The sequence below is a fragment of the Heloderma suspectum genome, chromosome 1 (genome assembly GCF_057233095.1).
Source record: "Heloderma suspectum isolate Gila_16-S chromosome 1, 16-S_ref, whole genome shotgun sequence".
Lineage (NCBI taxonomy): Eukaryota > Metazoa > Chordata > Lepidosauria > Squamata > Helodermatidae > Heloderma > Heloderma suspectum.
Window position 1 is genome coordinate 188,366,144 of NC_139458.1, and position 23,822 is coordinate 188,389,965.

The 23,822-nt window shown below is 40.5% G+C and overlaps 1 pseudogene; it reads right to left on the reverse strand.

Annotated features, from left to right (window-relative positions):
- LOC146358527 (dynein axonemal heavy chain 11-like) overlaps positions 1-23,822 on the reverse strand; it is a 320,580-nt pseudogene that overhangs the window by 228,733 nt on the left and 68,025 nt on the right.

Genomic DNA, 23,822 nt, shown 5'->3' on the forward strand with positions numbered 1-23,822 from the left:
TGTGTAATTTTGTCTAGTCTGTTCCATAGGAGTATCTTTCTGCCATTTGAAACTTCACCAGTTAGAGCTACACTGTAACGTGAAATGACTTCAGGGGGAAAAGATGCATATGGCATGTTAATGGATGCTGAGGAAAACAACAAATGTAATTAAGAGGTAAGGATGAGAAACATTGCCACTTGCATGTCTCCTCCCAACACAGTTCTTCTGCCTGGGGTGCTTTCCTCTATGTTTCCTGCACCTGGCAACAGGATTCCATCCCATCACCCCTCTTCCCTACGGGTGACCCATAGGATCTGGTGATTTCCTCTGGCCATCCCAGATAGATTGCCTCTATGGCTCTTAGAGGCTGGGGCTCTTTACAGCTCTGGCACACAGGAGGCTGCCTCAGACTAGGTCAGGCCACTGGTCTATTCCAGCCTTCCAGATGTTTTGGACTACAACTCTCAGCACTCCTGGCCATTGGTCATGCTGGTTGAGGCTGATGGGAACTGAAGCCCAAAATAACTGGAGGGCACTAGATTGGGGAAGGCTGGTCTACACTGACGTACAGTGGTTTTCCAGGTTTTCAGATGGCAGCCTTTCCCAGTCCTACCTTGAGATACCAGAGATTGAAACCTGGATCTCTTTGCATGCAAACCATGTGCTGGGTCACTGAACTACGACCCCTTCCCAGACCTGTGAATTTCCCCTGGCTCACAAGGTCTGTGTCTACAGCACTGATTACATCAGTTCATTTGGCTCCAATCATGAGTCCCCCTGTAAAGTGTTGGTCAGTCAGTCTCTGAGGGAACAGCTGATCACTGGGTGTCATGGAAGGTGCAACTGAACAGATGGTAGCCATGGGAATAGGGTGCTCAGCCAGTCTTCTTCCGAGCCAAGAATGTAGTGCGGCGGCAAAAGAGAGGGTCACCAGGTGCCCCAGCACTGCTGATGCAAGAGGGATTGAACTGCCATATTCACGGGCTCCAGCCAAGGTCTTGTGTGTTCACATAGACGATGCCAGCTCTTGACACTGTGGCTGGAGTTGCTGCAGAAGGTGCCTGATTTCAAACACTAGTTGCACGGAGAGTGTTAACGAAATTCGTTCATTACTTGCTAGAGTTAGAACCTAAACACAGAATCATTACACATTCACTTCCATAGGCATTTGCTTTTCAAATTAAGTCATTAAGAGTCTGTTTTAAAGAATAAGAATCAAAAAGCACATTTTTAGCTATAGCTAATACACAGGAGTATGATTTTTCTTTCAGAGGAGTGTTGCAGCTATTTGTCTGTTTAAATAATAGGCTTATCATCATGGATATCCACTATGCCATTCAGGAAAAGAGCAAAAAGATGAACAAGAGCACAATCCAATTGGGAAGGTCTTCAACAAAAGATGCATTCCAAGTAATGACAGCAATACTGTGCTGTTGTGCCAGTCCCAGTTGATTCAATGCGCAGGAGACCTTCTGACTAGACCGTCCCCTTAATTTCTTCTTTCTTATTAGAGACCCATCCTATTTTGAATTTTTATAGAAAAAATTATTCCCTCTCAACTTACCTAGGAAAAATCTTAATCAGTGAAAGGATAACTTGTGCCTGAAGTTTTGTTTGCTATTCTCTATTGTTTGTTTGGTATTCTTTATTGGTAACGATGCAACAGGCAGGCGAGGCTTTTCATAGCCATGGTTGCAGAAAATAAAAATAATCAATATCATATGATGGTTTGTGAGGAAAAGTATTATTATGCCAATGGCTGTAAACAGCAAAATGAAAGGGATTACAGTACTAAATACTCATGAAATCAAATCAAGAATGTATGAACAAGCTATGAATCGAATCTCTTAAATTCAGTTAAGATGTTGTTTTTTCAATGGACATTAAATACAATTTCATGAAACTCTGAAAACAGGGCGGGGGGGGGGTGCTTCTTTTCTGATATTTGGGCCCTTGAAGTATGAAAAGAAGTGAAGGTGACAATAGCATCTTTCACCAAATTAATTTATGTGCAAAAGCAAGCTAATCCTGAGTTTCACACGCTTTTAAAAGGTAAAGTGGTCAGAAGAGAAATAGGTTAAAATGCATTGTTACTGATAGCTAACGTAGACAGTTAATCTGAATATCAAAGCCTTTAAGATACAGGTCTAGTTCAGATGTAATGCTAAACCATGGTTTGGCATTACTCAAATGATCCTAAGGCTTGTGCACTCCCTTCTTTCCTTGCATGCTCTGATTCCCTCCTGCACTTCCTCTTACATAGCTTACCATTTTGTCTGAACTGGGCAAACCATGGTTTGCCTGCAAGCTATAGTTGGAAGCCATTATTGATTATGATTTCCAATTCTACTTTGCAGGCAAACTACAGTTCACACAGAACATAATTGTCGTCCTTCAGACAAAAGGGTAGATTGTGGTTCAGTGTGAAAAGTATGGTAAGCGTGAAGGGAGGAGGAGGGGGGAAGAAGGAGTACATGAACTCAGGGCTTTTTCATGTAACATCAGTGCCATGGTTTGGCAATATGTTTGAACTGAGCCAAAACGAAATCAACTGTTGTCTAAATGGTTTAACTGTTATCCAGAAAAGAAATACATTGGCGCAAACCCCTACACGTGTCCTCAGCAGAAACTGCCATTGAATTCAGTGGGCCTTACCTCCAAGTAAGTGGGTATAGGATTGCAGCCAAAATGGTTCCTTTTCAATCCTATGCCAGACTTTCCAGCCACATGAAAAAGACGACCTTTTTCGAAGAATACCAATTATTTCAAGATTAACAGAAACATCGCAAGAGCGCGTAACTTTTTGGCTGAGAGATTGGGGAATGTTCAATGGCAAAGTGTTGGAAATTTCAACACTCAGAAAAATAGGCCACACAAAATATGTTGTAGATCCAGTGTGATACAGCAGAGCATTGGCACATAGTGGGGCTGGACAACCTGTTTCAGTTTGATCCATTTTTATATCCTATGAGTGTACTTGCCATCAGGTGCCATTCTTCTGGTGTTCCAAAGGGGTGGTGCAAGTCCACACATTCCCTACTGAGTGCTTTAGTTTGAAAGCTACAATAGAGTCCTTAGAATCTAACAACAAGAGCTATTCTAGGAGCTGGTTAGGAAAATGTGATTTAAAGGAGGTTTTTACCATTGTGCAAAATTAGGGCAAAAATATCTTTTCAATTTGCACAAAATATCTCATTTCCAACAGTTTGCTCTCCTGCTGTTGTATGTATCAAAAAGAAAGACTGGGATGATGTAGCGAATAAAGGTGATATTTTAATCAATGAAATTAATACACACACGCTACAAAATGATTCCACTTTCTGCTCCTCCCATTTCCAAGGTTGAACCATGACCTTTCCACTTTTACTATGCATTTCATTTTAGTTAAAGAGACATTTCCTTGCAAAACAAATTAATAATTACTAAATGGGTCTTAAGGGGAAGGCTGGGTTTGTATCTACCGTACAATCCAGAAAAACATAATTCTATTTGAGATTCTGTTATTGACTTTAAACCCCAATTATATTGCAGTACGTTTGTGCTGGATTTTTCAGTAAGAAATGTTTTTGCCTGGTGCTTTATGAATTTTGTCTGCTATAAAAAGGATCTTTGGTCCTTGCCATCTTCATCAAATGGTCCCAAGTGTAGGTCTAGTACAGCCAGAGAAATATTGTTGTTGTTTTTAAGATGATAAAATAAGGGCATGCCCATGGTGTGTAGACTTACCCCCCTATCATCCCTTTGCAGAGTGGTGTGCTGTTTCATAAACTAGCAACCCCTGATTGACTAGAGATGACAGTAGAATAAGTGTGTACATGCAGGTGTCTATCAACCCCAAACAATGTATTACAGATTAAAAGAGAAGCATCAGTGGGAGAGCAATCAACCATTAAAGGGTTTGGAAAATAAAAAAGACTTAACTTGGCACCTAACATATGAAAGAATTGCCATTAAGTGAGTGCTTCTGGTGAAGGTGTCCCATAAATGGGTCACCATCACAGAAAAGGGCCTGTCCCCAGTCAACCACCACAGGCCAAACACACTCAAAACAGGAACACTCAGAAGATGATTTTAACATGCAGGAAGGTTCATTAAGGAAAACAAGGTCCTTCCAATACCTGGGTTCCAAGTCATTTAAGACACAACCCTATGCATGCTTGGACAGAAAAAAGTCCTATAACTCCCAGCATTATACTGGGCAATACTGGGAACTTTGGGACTTTTCTGTCTAAATATGCATAGGATTGTAACCTTAACATGTTATAGGTTAAAACCAGCATTTTGAACTGCATCCAGAAACAAAATGGAAGCCAGTGAAGATCTTTTAAATATTGCCAAATATGAGAACACGAATGGCAGGTCCTAGTTTACAACCTGCCATATTCTTAACCACATCAAGTTTCCAAATGGCTAACTGTGTCCAGGCTACCATGGCTCTTTCCACTCTGTGAGAAGCTATCGCTGGCCTCCATGCTTCATCGATATGATATAAGCCAAAAATGCTGCACAGATTTTTACTAAAGTAAATACATGAATGAAATATACAAAGAGGGTATCTTACCTGGCTTGTCATACACACGCTAAGGGGACACAAATAGTTCATATGAGAAAACACAGTTATTAACAATGTGATTTCCACAAACCTTATTGTCATCCATGACGGTATTAAATGACTCGATCCACATGGGATCAATGTTCCCATCTAACACAATCCATTTGGGGTCAGCATGGGCAATGCTTGACAGTTCCCGCATGGTGGATGAAAACAAGCCTTCAAGTGAATGGAAACAAAAAGAAGCTTTTATTTATAATTTTTACATGTTTTCTCAATGTTAATATGTGTAATTTTATTTCAGGTATAATTGACTTGTATACATCTTTCCATTCCCTTGTCGCTGGATGAAGAAACCCAAAAAGTTCATGTGTGGTGACAGCTTTTGTGTTGATGTCATTCCATAGTGGCTTCAGCTTCATATTGGAATAAGTCATGTGTAGCGTCTTAAGTTTAATATCTAAAGTTAGAACATATTATCATGCCTAAATTACCAGCAGTTATAAAAAAACATGCCTCAAAATTACTTATCTTCTGTACCTACCATTTCACATACTCTGCAGAATATATACTGACCAGGCATTACTCCCTGACAAGTATACTAGTATAATATATGTGTTTGCCACATTCACACATAGCATTTTAGGTATACACTTAAACATCCTAAGTATATACCTAAAATACATACTGTGTGAATGTCCACAGAATGCCTATTCAGTATTTTTCTTTCCTTTCAGCACAAGAGACAGTTCTTTATTTTTTGCTTACTATTTTTCTTCTGCCTTAAAAAAATATGGAATGCCCCAACCAAGATAGACATGAATGGAATATATAGGAATTAAGAAACTATTTTAGTTATATGTGCCCCACTTTAGCTATATGTGCCCTGTTTCTATGTATGTGAAAAAATTCACAAACATTTATATCCGGGATACATATTCCACCAGATTTTGAGAGTGTGATATCAGTAAAGTTACCATATAAAAATACCCTTTAAAAATTTAGGAGGCTTTGTGATTTATAGGCAGCTCTATCCACATCTAGGAAAGTCAAAGTCATTGGATTTAAGCTAATTCAGTTCCACTGTCTTAAAAATAGCTTTCAGTCCAACTACATTGACTTTGGGATTCACAGCAGTTTGTAATGTATGTTACAAACATACATATGTAAGTTTGTATGTAAGATCTGGTATGTAAGATCAAGATCTGGTATGTAAGATCAAGAGTATATTAGGTTAGAGCCAAAAACATTTAACTGGAGCTCAGATTGCGCAACAGCACTTTTCTGACTCCCCGAGCTACAGCCCCCTGCACCTGCCCACCCCCCGCCCAGTCACTCCTAGACAATCTAGGAGTGGAAACTTGGAGGAATTTGAAGAGGCTCCCTTGCACATGTGGAAATGCTTTTCTGCTCGCACAAGAAATCTTTGGATCCAAGCCATCATACAGAAAGCCAATATTTAATTTGCCATATCAGATTTCTCCAGAGAAATACAAATGTGTTCACAGATGTCTGCTTTTGAATGTTGCAATTTCAGGGCTCTATTCTGAATTCTGCAGCATTATGGGGACTAGTGCATTCAAAGTACCAAGCCTATACATTACATACATAGCCAAGTACTTTGGCTTTGCTAGGAACTCAGCAGTATGCCCCCACAGATACCACAGTATAGTTACAATGTACCACTGAGAGTATTGAATGCAGAAATTTAGTCAGTGACATACATGTTGTGACCTGCATTACCAGTTCATGTTCTTTTTATTGGTATTAATTTATTGAAGGAATGTGTGTATTCTTTATTTTACCTGGCTTTTACCTGTCCCAGGATTTCCAGCCACAAAGACTGAGTATCTGACAGTCAGTAGATCTTCTAACTGCATAACCTAAAAGCCATTCAAAAAGATTAGGGGGGGGAAATGATATAGCAGCAAACACATTTTACAGGCATTTTAGAGCACAATCCTATTCATGTTCAGATGGAGAAAAGGCCTTTTTTCTGTCTAAATATGCATAGGATTGCACCCTTACAATATTAAGAAAATTGTAAGAATCTCAAAAAAGAATCAAAGAACATTTTTCTTCCTCATTTCAATAAACATCACTCTTATTTTATTCTTTCATTTCATTTTTTTTAAGTCCCTGTTTTACTCTGTTTCCCAGCAGTTGTGGTGTATTTATACAGATATTAAGCCATAAGTCAGTTTTATATTGGCTGGGACAAAACTGCTCTATGTGATCAGGGACTGGAAAAACAGGATCAGTAGCAACAATGACTCCACTTTGTCCAGAACAACATTGTTCCTAATTTCAGGTGTAAAATGGACCATAGAGCTATCCCATTAGGTGTTGGTGCTATTGCAGCAGACAGTGCAGATGAAGCCTTAGGCAGCAGTTACAAAAGGAAAAAGACATAAATATACGTAGATACACATGCTGTTAGATGTAACAGCTATACTGTGAAAGTTAAAACTGAGATTAGGCACAAGTAGGTTTACCACAGGTAATATGATGGTCTGTGCAAAACAAGCCAGCACAACATTTGATCGACTAAGCCAAACTATGAATTGTCAAACAGAGAACATGCATCATAAGGGCCCCCTTATGACCTGGACCCCCTGAGCAACTCCTTAAGGATCTCTTGCTTCCTTAAGAGTCCCACCTTCCTTCTTTTACCTTCCCCTTTCCAATTACGTGGGGTTTAGGATGTAGGCATGGGGTGACTGCCACTCTAGAACACAGGGTTTAACAACAACAGTTTACTGGTAAATTAAGGCAAGCAAATCACAACTAAAGGTATTTACACAACAGAGCTGAGTGATACAAAAGGCATTAGAAAAATCCAGGCCTCTAGGCCTGACCTTTTGCCTTACCTCTGTAGACCCCAAACCTTCCCATGCTAATTGATATGTATTGATGAAAATTTGAAATAATGATTATAATAAAACAACTATTATAATAAAATTATTATAATTTAAATAGAAATACAGTACATCTCACCACATTGTGGAAGACTGTGACCAGGTGACCCGTGTCTGTGTGCCTGCCTGCTCAGTCTGCTGTTCAGGTGCTAACTGTAGATGGGCAACAGTTCATTATCTTTAAATTGAAACTGGACAAGGCAGCCCTTCAAAAAGAGTATGCATTTAAACAGAGAATGGTCCTCTGTCAGCCCTTCAAATGCAGGACTGTCCTCTGTTTTTTAAAAAGGACATACAGCCACCCTAAGCCAAACACAGCTCACCAGCCAGGTATGGTGGTCTCCCTTGTGCTTGATAACCTCCCAGACCTCTGGGCCATGAAAACTAATATTTTCTACTCTGACTGAAAGCAGCTCTCCAGGATGGATGAATCTGTCAGTTTCAGTTTCTCCCACATTCACGTTTTTAAATCTCAAGTTCTTTCTATCCTATTTATGAAGACTTTTTGGTAAGTTCTTATTTTACAAAAAAAATGAACTGAACTAAATTCTTACCCATTCTTAGTCTCGGGAAGACACAGGCCTTTCCCACCATTTTCTGCCATTTCCAATCTGGGGCTTCTGAATGCAATTTGCTTTCCCTCACCTTCACCCAGGCTGCAACAAAAACTGGGCCTGTTTCTCCAGCTCTGCTGGTCTGCCTACTGTCAAATATGGCTGTTCTGCTATATTGAGCTTGGTGGGTTAGAACCTGATGTGAACCTTACACATGCCAAGTATTACCTTTAGAAAGATTCATGAGCCTCACTAGATCATGGAACATGCATGTGGATGCTAATACGGCAAGCTCTTGATCCTTCCTCTCTGGATAGCCATACATTTATCTCTTCACACATTTGCTGAGTTCAGCGCCAGGGCCCAAGCATGTGGCAGAGACTGAGGTACCTAAGTGGGATCCAAAAATCTATGGATGCATAGCCCAGCCTACAACCCCATTACCATGAGGGGGAAAAGGCAGTCTAAATTGTAGATCACCCTGGAGGATATTTTTGGAAACTTTTTTTCTCTGTCTCTAGATTCCCATGACTCCAACAGATCTTGGAGCCAATCAGAGGAACTAGAGTAGAACAAGCAACGTTCAGAAACGCTGTGATACTAGTTGAAGTCTTTCTCTAGAACCGAGGTCATGTGCTTGTGCAGTTAAACTTGGGCTTGTACTCTGAGAGACAGAGAGATTTGCACTTTGTGAATGTGACATGCTCTCTCATGAACGACCAGGCCCAGAATTCCTTGTGCTCAGGCTGAAGGGAAAGATAGCTGGTAAGAGGGACAAAGCACCACAATAATAACAAATTGTGGGAGCCTGTGGTGCTGGCAGGATTTACTGATCCAAAATATATGTGAATAAATGTCACAAGTATTCTACAGATGTTTCTGAAAATTTCCCTTGTGAAATGTTGCACTGGAAAAAAAAATCTTCAAGTCTACTTCTGGAAAAGCATATGAACTACTCCTACTTATCTCATTAAATGAGATTTACAAAAAGAAGAACAACAACAACAACAACAACAACTGCAATTAATTCTCAGTGAAGAGTACATAGCCCTATGGATTTTTGCACACTGAAGAAGCTGAAAGAAGTTTCAGCAAGCCAGCACTGCAGATGCTTTAGTACGGGGTCAAGAATGGCTTTGCTTCCTAGGTATTTTGTCAGACAAATGTGAACTTGCAAGACAAATTGACTTTGTGGAGATGATTCACAATTTTGTAAGGCTAGAAAAATAAAGCTTCAAAGTGAAATGGTCTATTTACTGAATGTTTATGACTGTGTTGATCCATTAGAATTTTTAAAACCCCCAAACATTAGGGTTTCCAATGGGGCATAACCACGAATGTAAATTATGTTGTGCTAGGGTATTACTGTAGCACAACACAAATAGAATTAAACTGGTGTGTCAATTTCCCAGGGAAACTATCGTGCCAGCTAGTGCTATTGGCATTGCACTAAAATATTTTACACTAGCGCAATGTAATTTACAGTAGCGGTTGTGCCCTATTGGATACTTCCCAATGACAAGATGATACCTTCATTAGGCCAAAGTAAAAAGTTCCAAAAATAAGTCAGAAAGCTTTGTAGGACTCTTCTTCAGTCTTGATGTTATGTTATAGAAAAATAGCATAAAGGAGGTGTGTTCAGGGAGAATAGTAGAAAACTCCTATGGGCCATGGTGTAATTTCAGAAATGTAAAAAATATAATTTCAAAATTAAAATAGAAACTTTTCTTCCATGAGATTTTATATATCTACATCTATATATGGGGGGGTGGAGGGTGTCACGGTATGTGTGTGGGAGGGGCCTATGTTATCAGTTTCTGTTAGTTTCTACAAGTTTCTGTTAGGGCTGAGAAAATGATGCTTGGGTCCCGTTCAGGACATTAGAGACAGGAAATGTTCAAGATAGCCCCAGCATGGTTTTCCAAACAGAGTCAAGATGCCAACATCTTCTGCTCTTGTTTGCAAAATGAAAGATGGTAGCTACAGCAAAATAAACATCAAACTAACTGAAGTCTACTGCTTCTCCAAGACTCACACTAAACCATAGGAACAGAGGAAGCTGCCAGATACTGAGCCAGACCATTGGTCCATCTAGCCCAGTACTGTCGACACTGAAGGGATTTCAGGCAGGATTCTTCCCTAGTCCTGACTGAGGAAGCCAGGAAGTGAACCTGGGACCTTCTGCATGCAAACCATGTGCTTTACGACTGAATACTGTCCTTGCCTGAACTCTAGTCCCTCTCCACTGTTTGGCATAACATGCAGCCCTTGTCTCCTCCAGCACAGCCAGAAGGAGGCTTTCAGAAGTGATTTTTTGTAAAAGCTATGGTTAGCTTTTGATTTTTTTTTAAATTAACCAAAAGTTTGTGTTAACCACATTTTCTGGTTTGGATGACATGGAAATGTTGGTAACAAAAAGTGGATGCTTCCAAACTCCTCTCAGCCACACAGGAGGAGGAGGAGTGGGGAGAGGGCGTTTGTGAAAGCACAGAAGTTTTCATAATAGGGACATTTATTTACCTATTTAATTAGTTAATACATTACGCAGTTATATGAAAACCTCAATATATGTGACACACTGAGGGTACTGATGCATTTTGAGATAACTTACAATAAAATAAATAAAAGTTTATTAGAAGGAAATACTGTCTTTAATTTTCATCCATTATTATGGTAAAATAAAAATAAATTGAAGCAGAACTCTACAGAGGCCACTTCTACTCATGCTATTTTTTCACAAGCACCTGCAGCAGAAATGAGGGACTAAAAGGGCAAATCTTGCTGAATCTATTTTAGGGAAAACCTGAACTCAGAGTTATAGTGTCATGATTTATTGCTAGTTTTGCCATTCCTGTATGTGGCTCATGAATTTTAACTGGTTGGCACCAGACTTATGGAACACACTCTCTAGGGAGGCTCATCTGGTTTCCTTGCTTTTAATTTTAGGCACCACAGGTCAAGACTTTTAAAATTTACCCAGACACTTTAGCTCAATGTAGAGAGACTTTTTATGTGGAATGCTGTTATTCTGATGTCTTCTTAAAGCACATATGTTGGGGCATAAGAGCCATTGAACACAACGGGGTTTATGTCTGAGTGAAAATGCACAGGATTGTGCTGTAAGTGTGTTTATGGTGCTATTGTGTTTCCTATTTTACAAATTAATGAAACAGTTTAATATTTACAAATTAATATTTGTAAGCTATTATAAAGGACAAAGAAAACAAAATTTGCCTTTCTTCTATGAGGTTTATGTGAAAAGGGTTCCCTTAAAATCAAATTACAGCACAGTGATAATGGGATGGAATAGGGCACTCACTTTGGTGACTCAAGTATATCATTTGCTCAAAGGGCAGGTAATTACGAGAGAAGAGTAATGATCACACACTTGTTACCACCCTCCTCTGTAACCCCAGCAACCCAAACAGGTCTACCTCTTCTCCCACGAGTAGAAAAGCCAGTCTCCTTAGTCATTCCTTCTTGAACTTTTCTTAGGACAAAAGCCCACTTAGAGCTAATTTTAACTTGTGTGTGTTTATGATTGGGATTCATGTCTAGAAGAGGCTAATAAGGGCCTAACATCGTTTTTAAAACCTTTCGGCTAAAGTTTAATAAAATCCAGGTCATCAAAAGATGAACATGAGGGCTAAAACAGGCAGCGCTATCATATTACATCACACACGCTTAGATTATGAATCCCCCCAAACTGGAATTATTTCCTGATATGGAAGTAAGAAACATTAAATACACAGCTGCTTGCAAGGAGGAAACAGGAAGCCCCACGCATACTGCTTTCACTTTCTGCTGAACCTTGTAATGGCTGCAGCCAGATGTTGGAACCCACAGACATCAAACAGCAGTGATCATTATAGCATACTATCACCCCCATTTAGAATTTTGGCAAGCTAAGCAGAAAGCCATTATTTCCACCTTCAGTATGAAGTTTTCTTTGGGCTGCAAATGGAGTTCTGCAATGGACTGGCGCACCAGCTGTTCCAGCTTCAGGTCCCTTTTCCATGGAACTTCCAGCAATGGGACCAAGTCAATGATCAAGCCCAGAAATATAGGGACATCATTAGTGACTACCTTTGGCATATTAAAATCCCTAAGGGCTCTCATCAAAACCTTCAGAAAAACCAACATGACACTATAATTAAATGAAATAATAACAAACCATAATATAAGGCATAAAATTAACAAACATTTTGAATTAATCATACTTAAACAATTACAACCCATATGGCTTGTTAAACTCAATCTGCTACCTGCAGTGACATAGACTGGATCCAGTAAATTCAATGCTACAACAACCCCCCATCCCCCCACCCATCACAGCGTAATTACTTAGTTTTCTGAATGAGAAAATGATATGTTAAAGCTAATGGTGGTGATGGGGGTTTTGGTGGCATTATCTTCATTATCATGGGTTAGGTACAGCGTGGGAATGCCTGCCCAATTTTCTGGCAGGTTTAAAAAACAGAGTATTTCTTTAACATACAGAGGTACATTTCACCTATTTAAAACATTAGCTATAAATGATGATCTTTGGTGACCTTGAGCCAGTCACTATTATCTCAGCCTATCTGTGTGGATAAAAAAGGGGGAAAGTACTATGTAAACCACTCCGAACACCTTGCAAAATGAGACTATATTAAATTAGATTTTTAAAATGCATGGGTAATTTTAATGTATGATAGCAACAGTCCTTTGAAAATCCATCCTTCTTTATCCACATTGAGTGGATCAAGGTTAAAAAATCACTTAAGAAGGGTAACCTGATCTTCAGGTTTGCTTCGGTCTTCTCATTTCAGTGATCCAGCCACAACTAAAACAGATTTTATAGCTCTAAGACCCCAGTCATAATGATCCTGTGGAAGAGAAACAGTCAGTAAACTCCTTGTTTTCCCTTAGCGTGTAGAACTGCTAAAGCAAAATTTTAAATGGAACTCATTAATCCTTTACACAACACATTTACACCCATAAACATTTATCTGGAAGAAAGTCCAATTGGTTTCAGTGGGTACTTATCTATTCAGTAAATCAGCCAGCTATTCCCAGATAAATATTACATATCCTTGGGAGGCGGGAGGCGGGAGGCAGGGCAGGGCAGGGCAGGGCAGGGGGGTGGGGGAGAGGTACTGTGGGTTAGTTATTGTTTTTTAACCTTAGCAGCTCCTGTAGAGTTGGGGGAGTAGCAACAGTGGGTGGAGCTTCTGCTAAGTCCTTCACTTATGTGTGTGCTGAATAAAGAACAGTTGTGTTTGGGGCCTGCGGATTCCTGCACTCATTCCTACAACCAATACAACAGTGTTCTTAAAATTACATGGGAAACCATGTAAGCGGATCATTTAAAAATTAATTATTATTTAATCCCAAACTCAAAAAACATCCAGATTCAGATGTGTATAACAGGGCTGGTGGAAGCAGACTTCCCTTCCCCTCCTTCTCCCATGGTATCCCCTCCAAATGCTCTAGGGGACCCTTGTTGAAAGGGGTAGGCTATGGTGCAGGGGCTGAGGGGAAAGGATGTATTGGCCAAAATGGGTGGAAGTACCTTCCATGAGCAGAGTTCCAGGTTGCCATGAAGGGGGTGGGGAGAGGAAGACAGTCCACTTCCGCCAATCCCATTGCAGACACCTATATGTGGATCCAACCCATTCTATGTTTTGGGCACAATGGGCAGAAGCAAGTCCGTTAGGTGACCTGATTGCATTTTCAGGGCATACTCCAAAGTACTGACTTAAATGGATTTTTACACAGTCATTTCCTCTCCTCAGGGAACTCTGGGAATTATAGTTCTGGGAGATGGGGTTGGGACCTGTAAAAGAGAATTCTCAGCAACGTCACAAAACTTCAATTATCAGTCATCTCTGGGGGAAGCCATGACAGTTAAAGTGGTATAAAATCAATGTAAATTTGTAATGTGTAGATAGGGACAAGCAGTTGCATTTGGGTAACATCATCAGTCCAGTCATCTATGTAACCATCTCTGAGCTTGTTTTCAGTATTACTCTTATTGCTATCATTACCATGAATTTCATCTATTGTCAAGTATGTGGAGTAAGAACAGAGGAGGATAGGGCCGGGCCAAGCAGTCCAAAAAGGCACTCTAATTTAATAGTTAGTGTTATTCAGCCCTTGTCTTCATGCTTCTTAGAATTTTCTGAGGGGAGATATAATTAGTAGATATCCAATAACTGCCACGTCTTATTCCTTAATTAAAGGAATGTAAGCAAACTTCTGAGTACAAATGTTTGAATAAAAAGGTTATGGTAATCTTTTATGCATTACCACTCAATTCTTTTAGAAGGCTAAGAGAAGCAACAAATGTGTTAAAAAGTAACTGGCATTTTTTTCTCTCTGGATACTATTATTAGCTTAACACTTCCATACTTTCGGAAGCTTGTAGGAATAGAGTGGTGTTTTTTTTTTTTTTTTAAGGTATGATTAAGCATGTCCAATGTGGTTTTCAAATGTTAGTCAATAATTAGATATATCAACATGCACTGGCAGAAACTGTAATTTATAAATAACCACATTCCACTGAAGAAGACATTTTGCCTTCAGACTAAATTCCTCTGATTTAAAAATATATGTGAGCTTGAAAGCCCTTCTAGTATACACACTTCTCTTGCCTCCGAAGTCTTATCAGGTATGGGCAACCTGTGGCCCTCCAGATGTTGAGGGACTAAAACTCCCATTATCCCTGACCATTGGCCATGTTAGCATGGCTGGGGCTTATGGAAGCTGGAGTCCAACAACCTCTGGATGGCTCCATCTTAAATTATTCATTTTGACAAGAAGTCCCATGAGGTGCAGTGGTTCATCCTCCTTATCTTCAAATGAGTTTTACAGTGCAATCCTACATGTCTGCTCAGAAGTAAGTTCCACTGAGTTCAATGAGACTTAATCCCAAGTAAGTGGGTAGAGGATTGCTGCCAAACTGTGGCTTGATTCTCACTGAGGCGGGTAAACGTATGTCTGGGCTGTACCACTTCAGATTTCAGGTGGGGGGCTCAGATGAAGCAATGCTTATGTGCATCATCATCAACAACAACAGGTCTGTCAAGAAACGGTTTCTAACTCTGCAGATAGTGTCCTTATATTGTTTAGTCACCAGGTGGCACTGGACTTAATTGAATCTGGGTGGAGTCAAGAGTTTCCTGTGGGTTTTTTTGTACTTGTTTAAAAGAGGCAATAACGGTATAATCCTATGCATTTTTACCCAGACGTTCCACTGTGTTCAGTGGGGCTTACTCCTATGTAAGCGTATATGTCATTGTAGCTTAAACGTTCCTGTCTAGCTTCTTGACCAGTGTGTCCTCTAAGCCAGTAGTGAGCAGATTTCAGGCTTAGGGGATCTACTTTGTTTTTAACTAGAACCCTGAGATCCACCAACCAGAGGCTGAGAATTAGAATTACCCTTAGAATTAAAGAATTCTGAGCCCAGGAATGCGTGTTTGCACTCGCTGAGCTCACAGTCCTTTCACACAAAACTCCTCCAGGCTATCTGCATTTCAGTAGTATAATTTAGCAAGGGAAGTCATTGTTAAATATCTGTCAGTCAGAAATCTTTGCCAATCTACTGCAAACCACCCAGAGATTTATCAACAGATCTATATTTATCTTCGGTCCACCCCTTCAAAGCCTTCATGACACTAACTTTCTCTAGTGTCATGATTTTAATGTGCAGGGAATCCAACCATGTGAGCCTCCCTACCTTTCATCTGGTACAGGCTAAAGTGGTAGGTACACTGGCGGCACACCTAAGTGGTACACTGGTACAGGTTTACCATCTCAGTGGGACCCTTAATAAAAAGCCAGGAATGTTATAGCTGAACCAGCCCAGAGAGAACTAGACCAGTGAAATCCTGCCAGTCTCTTACATAGCCAAAATAATTTCTAGTTATACTGAGAAGGGTAAGATTTGTGATTAATGAACTTAATCAAATTAGGAATCACCTGATCTGCTGCTGTTTTCCTTGGTTATTTTTAACTGAGTGAACTGTAAATGTATAATAAAGGGTTGTTATTATGCCTTACTGTGTTATTGAGAGCCCTCTGAGGGTGAAAAAGTGCAGTACAAATATTAAATAACAAAATAACCAGCTAGCCTTTAAAAATTTTAAACTAGCCTGTAGCATTGGGCAAAGTGTAATCATATTTTAAGTAATGCTCAGATTAATCGCTTGAGGCTGACTTTCATAAATGTATGAGATTATTGGTCTATTTAATTAATTATTAACCATAACTGTTAATAATGTAAATTATTTAATAACAATTTAAGAATTGTTTGACCAATTAATGAAAGAGACGTAGAACTGGAATTATCCCCTGCACTCCTCCAATTCAAATAAAACTGCCTGAATTGATCTGTTTGAAAATACACATGTCTGAAAGAAGTAACGCAAATATCATATTTGACCAAACCTATGTAAAAAACGAATAAAGCAGGAAAGGGGAATGGATTCCTAATTTTCAGTAAACATCTCTGTTTACTCCGGGATTTGACAGCATTTAACTTTTATGACTTTTGCTGTAATACATATCATGTTTTATTCTGCCTTGTATGGCATTTTAGTATTCTGGGGTTTTTTAAATTTATTATTATTATTTATTACATATGAGTTTGTTCTTTAAATAGTATCGCAAACCGCAATTGGCTGAAAGGCAAAGACCATAACCATCAAATACAGACTCATCCTCAGTCACCTGTTTGGACAGCAGTTCATGGCAAAGTGTGTAGAGACAAACTTTCTAGAAAGCAATCGGGCATCCACAAATCCTTCTGTGACCAGCATTATTTCACAAATAAGCTCCAAGTCTGGAATGCACAGGGTCTGTCAGATTGATAAAATGCATTACAATGTGGACATTCATAATACAGACCATCATTATTAAACAACCCAGAGCTGGTTTACATAGCTGCCTCCAGTATGTCAAGACAACCATTGCTCATGCTGATTTCTTGCCACTGGTGCTAGAATGTCCAAACCTGAATGCTTCTGGGAGTGGTAGCAGTAGCTTAATTCAGTGGCAGAAGTAGCAGCCATATCAGGGTTGTTCTGAGAGGTGCCCCAAAACTGTTGATAAATCTGACTTAGAGTGCAATCCTATGCATGTTTAGACAGAAAATGTCCTACAACTCCCAGCATTCCCCAGTCAGCCTTGCTGGCTGGGGAATGCTGGGAGTTGTAGGACTTGTTTCTGTCTAAACATGCATAGGATTTGCACCATTAATTTGCTTCCAGGGGAATTATTTATTATTCATGGAGCGATCCACACATGGTACAACAGTTTCCTGTTTCCCCTCTCCCCTGTGGTGTTGGCACACAGGTGGAGAGTGAGGTCAAACCTTCCCCTTCTTTTTGGTCAAGGAACAAGTAGAAAGAGGAGGACTAGTTATGGATATAGGAGGCGTGGAGAGGCCTCCTATTTGCTGCAACAGCCTGTGCGCTTATCTGTGCACTGGAGATTAGGAAGGAATAGTGGCCTGTTATTCCCTATGGGGATTCTTTGACATATAGGCATTGCGCCCCCATGAGGATTTTAGCTAAATATTGTACTATTCATTTTAGAGATACTTGAGAAGTTCAATCTTTGCACATTTCGGTATGGATTGATGTCATCTACAGTCACTGGACTAATGTGTGGAAAAGAACTTAGCTATCCACCAGCTTTTGCACTTTGCAAAAGTTCCTATGCAATTCTTGGCTCAAAAAAGTATAAACATGGGTATTAAAGGTATGTACTTTGAAAGAAAATATGTTAGGATTCCCTTTTGTCCCTGCTGAACTTCACAAGCCAAATCAAAAACACAGACAAGAGGCTTCTCTCCATGGCTCTTTAATCCTTTACATCAATGGGTCATACAGATGCAAATTGTCAGTAACTCACAGTCTACAAAGGAAAAGGCTTCAGGGAGTTCAAGGGGAAGCTACCCAGGTTGAAAGTTGCCCACCGTTTGAGAAAAGGTGGGCAGGCTATCCTATCTTAAGGGGTAGGGGGATCTCCCTCTATCTCGTGAGGTCTCTACATGCAGCTGTTCCTGCCGGGCCAGTCAGGCAGATTGCCTAAGCTCCGCCCCTGCCATCTCTCTCTTGGCTCTGCGTCTGCCCCTGGCATCTAAGAATTCAGGCTGTCCAAGCCCCACCTCTCCCTGTTCACTGTCTCTCACAGGGGTGTGTGTGAAGAGAAACCCTCTTGTCCAGCTGGACTATTGAAACCCGAGGAGTCTGTCTCTCCCTGTCTGGAAGAGTCTGGGAAAGTTCCTCCCCCATGTTTTGCGGTTCCTCTTTGGATTCTGAGCTACTCTGCCACTGCCTATGCTCAGAGGCACCCCTGACGAAATATGTTTAGATATGCATATTTTGAGACAAAGTACATTTAAAATGTGTATTTATATGTAAATCTTTGTGTGGATTCTTAAAAAAGAAAATTTGCAGATTAATGCTGAAACAGGACAGTATGGACTTATGGATGGACACATGCAAAATTGACATGGACAAGAAATATAGTAATTTGTCTATCCCTAATTCATTTATAAGCTATGACTTAAAAACAGGAATGAAAGATCTAAAATTAGTGAGTTGGATCTGAAGGTCTGCCTGTCCATACAGAAAGTTACTTGTGGTGACAGAATGACTACTTTACACCTCACACTATAGTGTTGCACAAGAAAAGTGACACTAAATCAAAAAATGAAACTAAAAGAGAAACTAAATCGAAAGATGCTCTTTCATTTGTGGAACAGGTTGTGAAAGAGGTCATGGGACATCTTTCCCCCAAGAGGAAGCACGAGAAGTGCCTCAAAACCTTCCATTATACCACTGCATGTTCTCTTGCACAAGTAGGATGGCTATTTACGCATCTCAAAAAAGAGGAAATGCAGTACCAAAAGGGAGGAGACCAATTTGCATAACATTTGCACATGCTAATTGATATATATAAATGCAAATGTAAAAATAATTACTATAATTTGAATAAAAATCCAATACATCTCATCACTTTGAGGAAGACTGACCAGGTGACCTGTGTGTAGAGATGTACAGATTGTGTAAAATCTATTCCATCGGTGTTTCAAGGATTGTCAGGCACCTTTCATTCTGTTGTCCACCCATTGCCAGAATCAGATTTTTTCTGTTTCTGAATTTGCGCAAATACGCATCTGCGTAAATTCACACATGTGAAAATGTGCAAATCCCTCCCAAAATGTGCATTTTCACACTTTAATTTATGGGGAAAATGTGCATTTTTGATCAGATTTTTTTATTTAGAATATTTTTCTACAGACAAAATTTGTGCAAAATTTGGGAAAGTTATAGAATCATAGAATAGTAGAGTTGAAAGGGGCCTACAAGGCCATCGAGTCCAACCCCCTGCTCAATGCAGGAATCCAAGTCAGAACATCCCTGACAGATGGCTATCCAGCCTCGTCTTGAATGCCTCCAGTGTGGGAGAGCCCACCACCTCCCTGGGTAATTGGTTGTATTGCTCTCACAGTCAGGAAGTTTTTCTTGATGTTCAGCTGGAATCTGGCTTCCTGTAACTTGAGCCCATTATTCTGTGTCCTGCACTCTGGGATGATCAAGAAGAGATCCTGGCCTTCCTCTCTGTGACAACCTTTCAAGTACTTGAAGAGTGCTATCATATCTCCCCTCAGTCTTCTCTTCTCAAGGCTAAACATGCCCAGTTCTTTCAGTCTCTCTTCATTATAGGGCTTTGTTTCCAGTCCCCTGATCATCAGTTGGGAAAATGGTCTGCAAGTCTGCAGGATCCACCCAACAGGGGGGAAAGTTGGTCCTCTGTGGAATCCGTGGGTTGGATTCATAAAAATCTGAACTCATTTGATTCCGTTGCAGATTTCTCCAACATCCCTACCTGTGTGCCTGCTCAGTTTGCTGTCCAGGTGCTGACTCTTGATGGCCAACTTCAAGGCCCCTTCCAGGCTCCCCCTTCTGATGGTTCTTAAACTTTAAGCCAGACTTGGACTGGGCAGCCCATCAAATAGAAGACACCTTCAAACAGCAGAGTGTCCCTCTGTAAAGTAGGATGCCTGGCCACCCTATGTGCAAGCTCTCATGCACAGAGTACATGCAAAAACATTAGCAGCTGTTTTCCTTCTGCTCATGGCTCTTTGGACCTAGTCCAATGTCATATATTCTTGAATTATTCTACACTTACCAAAAAAGAGCCTTAAGGTTTTCTGGAAGTTCTGTTCTTCCTGCATAACCTGGATTAAGAGTTATGACGATCCCCACTGTTGCTTTCAATTGTATAGTTTCACCTGAAAAAATTTAATCTGTAGGAATAGGTGAGTGTCACTGTGATAAAGTAAGATATTAATAATGAACAGCAGAAGATAAACCTGGGGGACAGGGGTGGAATCTCCTTCTCAACATACCTTTTCTTCTCGTGATGGACAGCATCTTGAATAGTTTTAACCTGAGCAGCTACGACAGACAGCACCTCCACAGAAATACGATTGAACTCATCAAAACACCCCCATACGCCAGTTTGGCACAGGCCTTTGCAGTTATTCCCAAATGACTAATGAAGGGATAAGGAGAAAGAAAAAAAGAAACATGTTTGCTGAAAACAGCCAGACCTACACCTTGTGTCATATCATTACGATCCCATCATGGTAACGTTATATCCCTCTTGCACATTTATACCTCGTAGGACACACAGTGACATTTGTTGCGGTATTTTGGATACTGCGGAATAAAAATCAGGAAGTAACAGTATGATAGCGGTATATAGAATGTGTAATGTGCACCAACAGTTATCAGTGCACTTCAGTACTGCTGTAAAGCAGTAATGTAGATCTAGCCTAAAACTCTCTTAATGAGGAGAGTTTTAATTCTTAGGCAATCCTAAAGACAACTGCATCTTGTTCATTCTTTTAAAATATGTTTGCATGTCCTAAATATAAAGGAATGGCTAATTCTTTCAAAAGAGAACCCAAGGTATTGAATTACATTTTTCTATAGCTGGACCAAGTGAAGGACGGCAGTTTTTTGTCTTTCTGTTTCAAAAAATATTGTGTTTGCACATTTTTAGATCTCGGCACTGCTGCTGGCTTTTATCTTTAAACGTATTTTCTAAACGTATGGTTTTTATATTATGTTTTACTGCATTGTTGTATTTTATGGTTTTAAGTTTTGTTTGTGACCCACCCAGAGAGCTTTGGCTAATGGGCAGAATAGAAATGTAATAAAATAAATAAATACATGTATCAAGAACTCAACAACAACATAGTATTTTATGCTATATAAAGCTTATTTGCCTGGTTCAGGTTTTCTATCACATAAATGGTACAAAAGGAGTTCCCTAACATGATATACATAATCTAATCAACAATGTTGGCTAAAAAAATGTTAGACATATAAAATTGTTTCTCTGTAACTTTAACCGAGGCTGTTCTGGAAAAATCTGGATTCAGGAACTGCATGCTGTATGTAATTCCTCCCCACTCAATCATGCTCACACTAATTTTGAATGAATGAATGTGGTGAAGAATATCAGTATGCATGGACAGGTCCCTGTCTACGTGCTTCCTTCCTTCTATTGTTTTTAAGTGTATGTCTTCCTTGGAACGTATTCTGAAGAGTGGCTTATAAACAAACAAATGTTACTGAATTCCATGGGAAGCTGTTTCCATACTACTGATGAGTTTGCCAGCAGACTAATGCCAAATGTATGAATTTGGTAAAGAAACACAGCATACTTTCTTTTTCATAGCGCATGTTCCCAGTTAACTTTATCGGGGGGGGGGGGGAATTAATAGCAAATTCATGGTGACCACTGTTTTGCAGGGCTAGCTCTTCTACTATATTCCATTCACCGGATGTATATCACATACAAGAAGTACTTGTATGGACAAGAAGTACTGTGAGATACAGGAAGGTGGACTCTTCCATTGTAGCGGTTTTGTGGCCAGGATGCCAAAATGGCAGGGGGAAACAAAGAAATAGGAAGGTGAGAGGAAACTTCACAGAGATCTGAGAAGATAGGAAGAGCTGTATGCTGTTGGTAGAAAGCAGTTGTGGAGCGTGGGGGGTGGGTGGGGAGGATTTCAGAACTGATAGCAAAAAAAACCCTTGCTCTTGATATTACTGACATCTTTTCAGCCACTGGCTATTTACAACTAGGGATGTATGGATTTTGTAACATTCATTCTGTCTGCGTTTCGGGGATTGTCAGGTGCCTTCTGTTCTGGTGTCCACTAACTGACAGAACTGGATTTTTTCCAATGTCCCAAACTTGCACAAATGTGCACTTGCAAAACTGTGCAAATCTCCCCAGAAGTCGCATTTTCATGCTTTACCCTATGGAGAAATGCACATTTTCAGCTGATGGTTTTTAATTTTATGTATTTTTCCACAACTAAATTAGTGTAAAATTGTGGAATTTAGACAAAATGGTCCACAAGTCTGCAGAACCCATATGACTCAGGAAAATCCAGTCCACTGCAGATTCCACAGGTCAGATTCATAGAAATCCAAATTCATTTGATTCTGTTGCAGATTTCTCCAACATCCCTGCTCACAAGGCCCTCCGAAAACTAGCAAAGATATCATCCCTGGTAGAAGGGCTGGAGGTGATGGTGGTGGAAGAGACCAAGGTGGTGCAGAGCATAGTTTCAGAAAGGGACAGCACAGGTTAGGGTCCCCCCTAGTGCGCACTTGTGCTAGAGATGGCACTACTGCTTTGTTCTTTAACTTAGATTCAGCTCCATGATATACTAGGATGAGCCAAAGTGGGAGAATTGGAGTGCTTGATATTAAATGAAAACCTGGATATAGTGGGATATAGTGAGAGCAGGGATCCTCTGCCAACAGCAGTTCTCCATATGTTATTGTTGCCCACCCTGGGTGAGAGACAGGGGATAGAGGCTTCATATCCCACAGCTGCTTCTCTGCCCAGGGTGGGAGCCTGTGGTAGCTTGAAGTGGAGCTTCCCCTGGGTGAGAGCCAGGGGGTGGGGGTGGGGAGGACTGCTTTGCCACCTTCCAGGTGAGATAGAATGAGCATGAACCAATGGAAGAAGGTTACATGGCTAGGATATAGCACTTTACTTGTTCTCTGCTTTATTTGGTTGATTAACAAGCCTGATGTCCTGACTGATCAGCGGCTGGTTATGACCACAATTACAAACTGTGACTGTATTAGTTTGGTTGGGAGTGATTGTTGGATGAGTGGAGTGTATGAGTTGAATGGTTGATTGTATATTTGAATGGTGGGTGGCTGTGGAGAGTGTGTGGGTATTTTTACGGCGGTAAGAATGTGCCTAGGGGACTCTAATGCAGGGACCCATGGAGGGTAGGGATGTATGAAACTCCCCTTACCTGGCTCTGCCGCGTTCCGCTGGGGGGGGGGGAGGCGCTCCGTCCCTCCTCCCGGAATCCTGGCTGGCTGGCTCCACTCCGCGGGGATTCCGCGGAGCCGCTGGCTGGCTCCGCCAGCAGCCGGACATCCGGCCGCTGGATAGCAGGGATGCAAATGGCGGCGGCTGTAGCTGCCACCGTTTGCGTCCCTGTAGTCAGCCGTGATAGGCTACGTAAAGACTTACGTAGCCTATCACGTCTGGCTTAAAAAACAAACGCGCGTACCCATTTGCGTTCCTTATTTTTGGCTGTCTTAGTCTACGTAAATATTTATGTAGACTAAGACGGCCAAAAATAAGGAACGCAAATGGCGGCGGCCATAGCTGCCGCCATTTGCGTACGCGTTTTTGTTTTTGAGCCAGACGTGATAGGCTATGTAAGTCTTTACGTAGCCTATCACGTCTTGTTAAAACAAAAACAAAAAACCC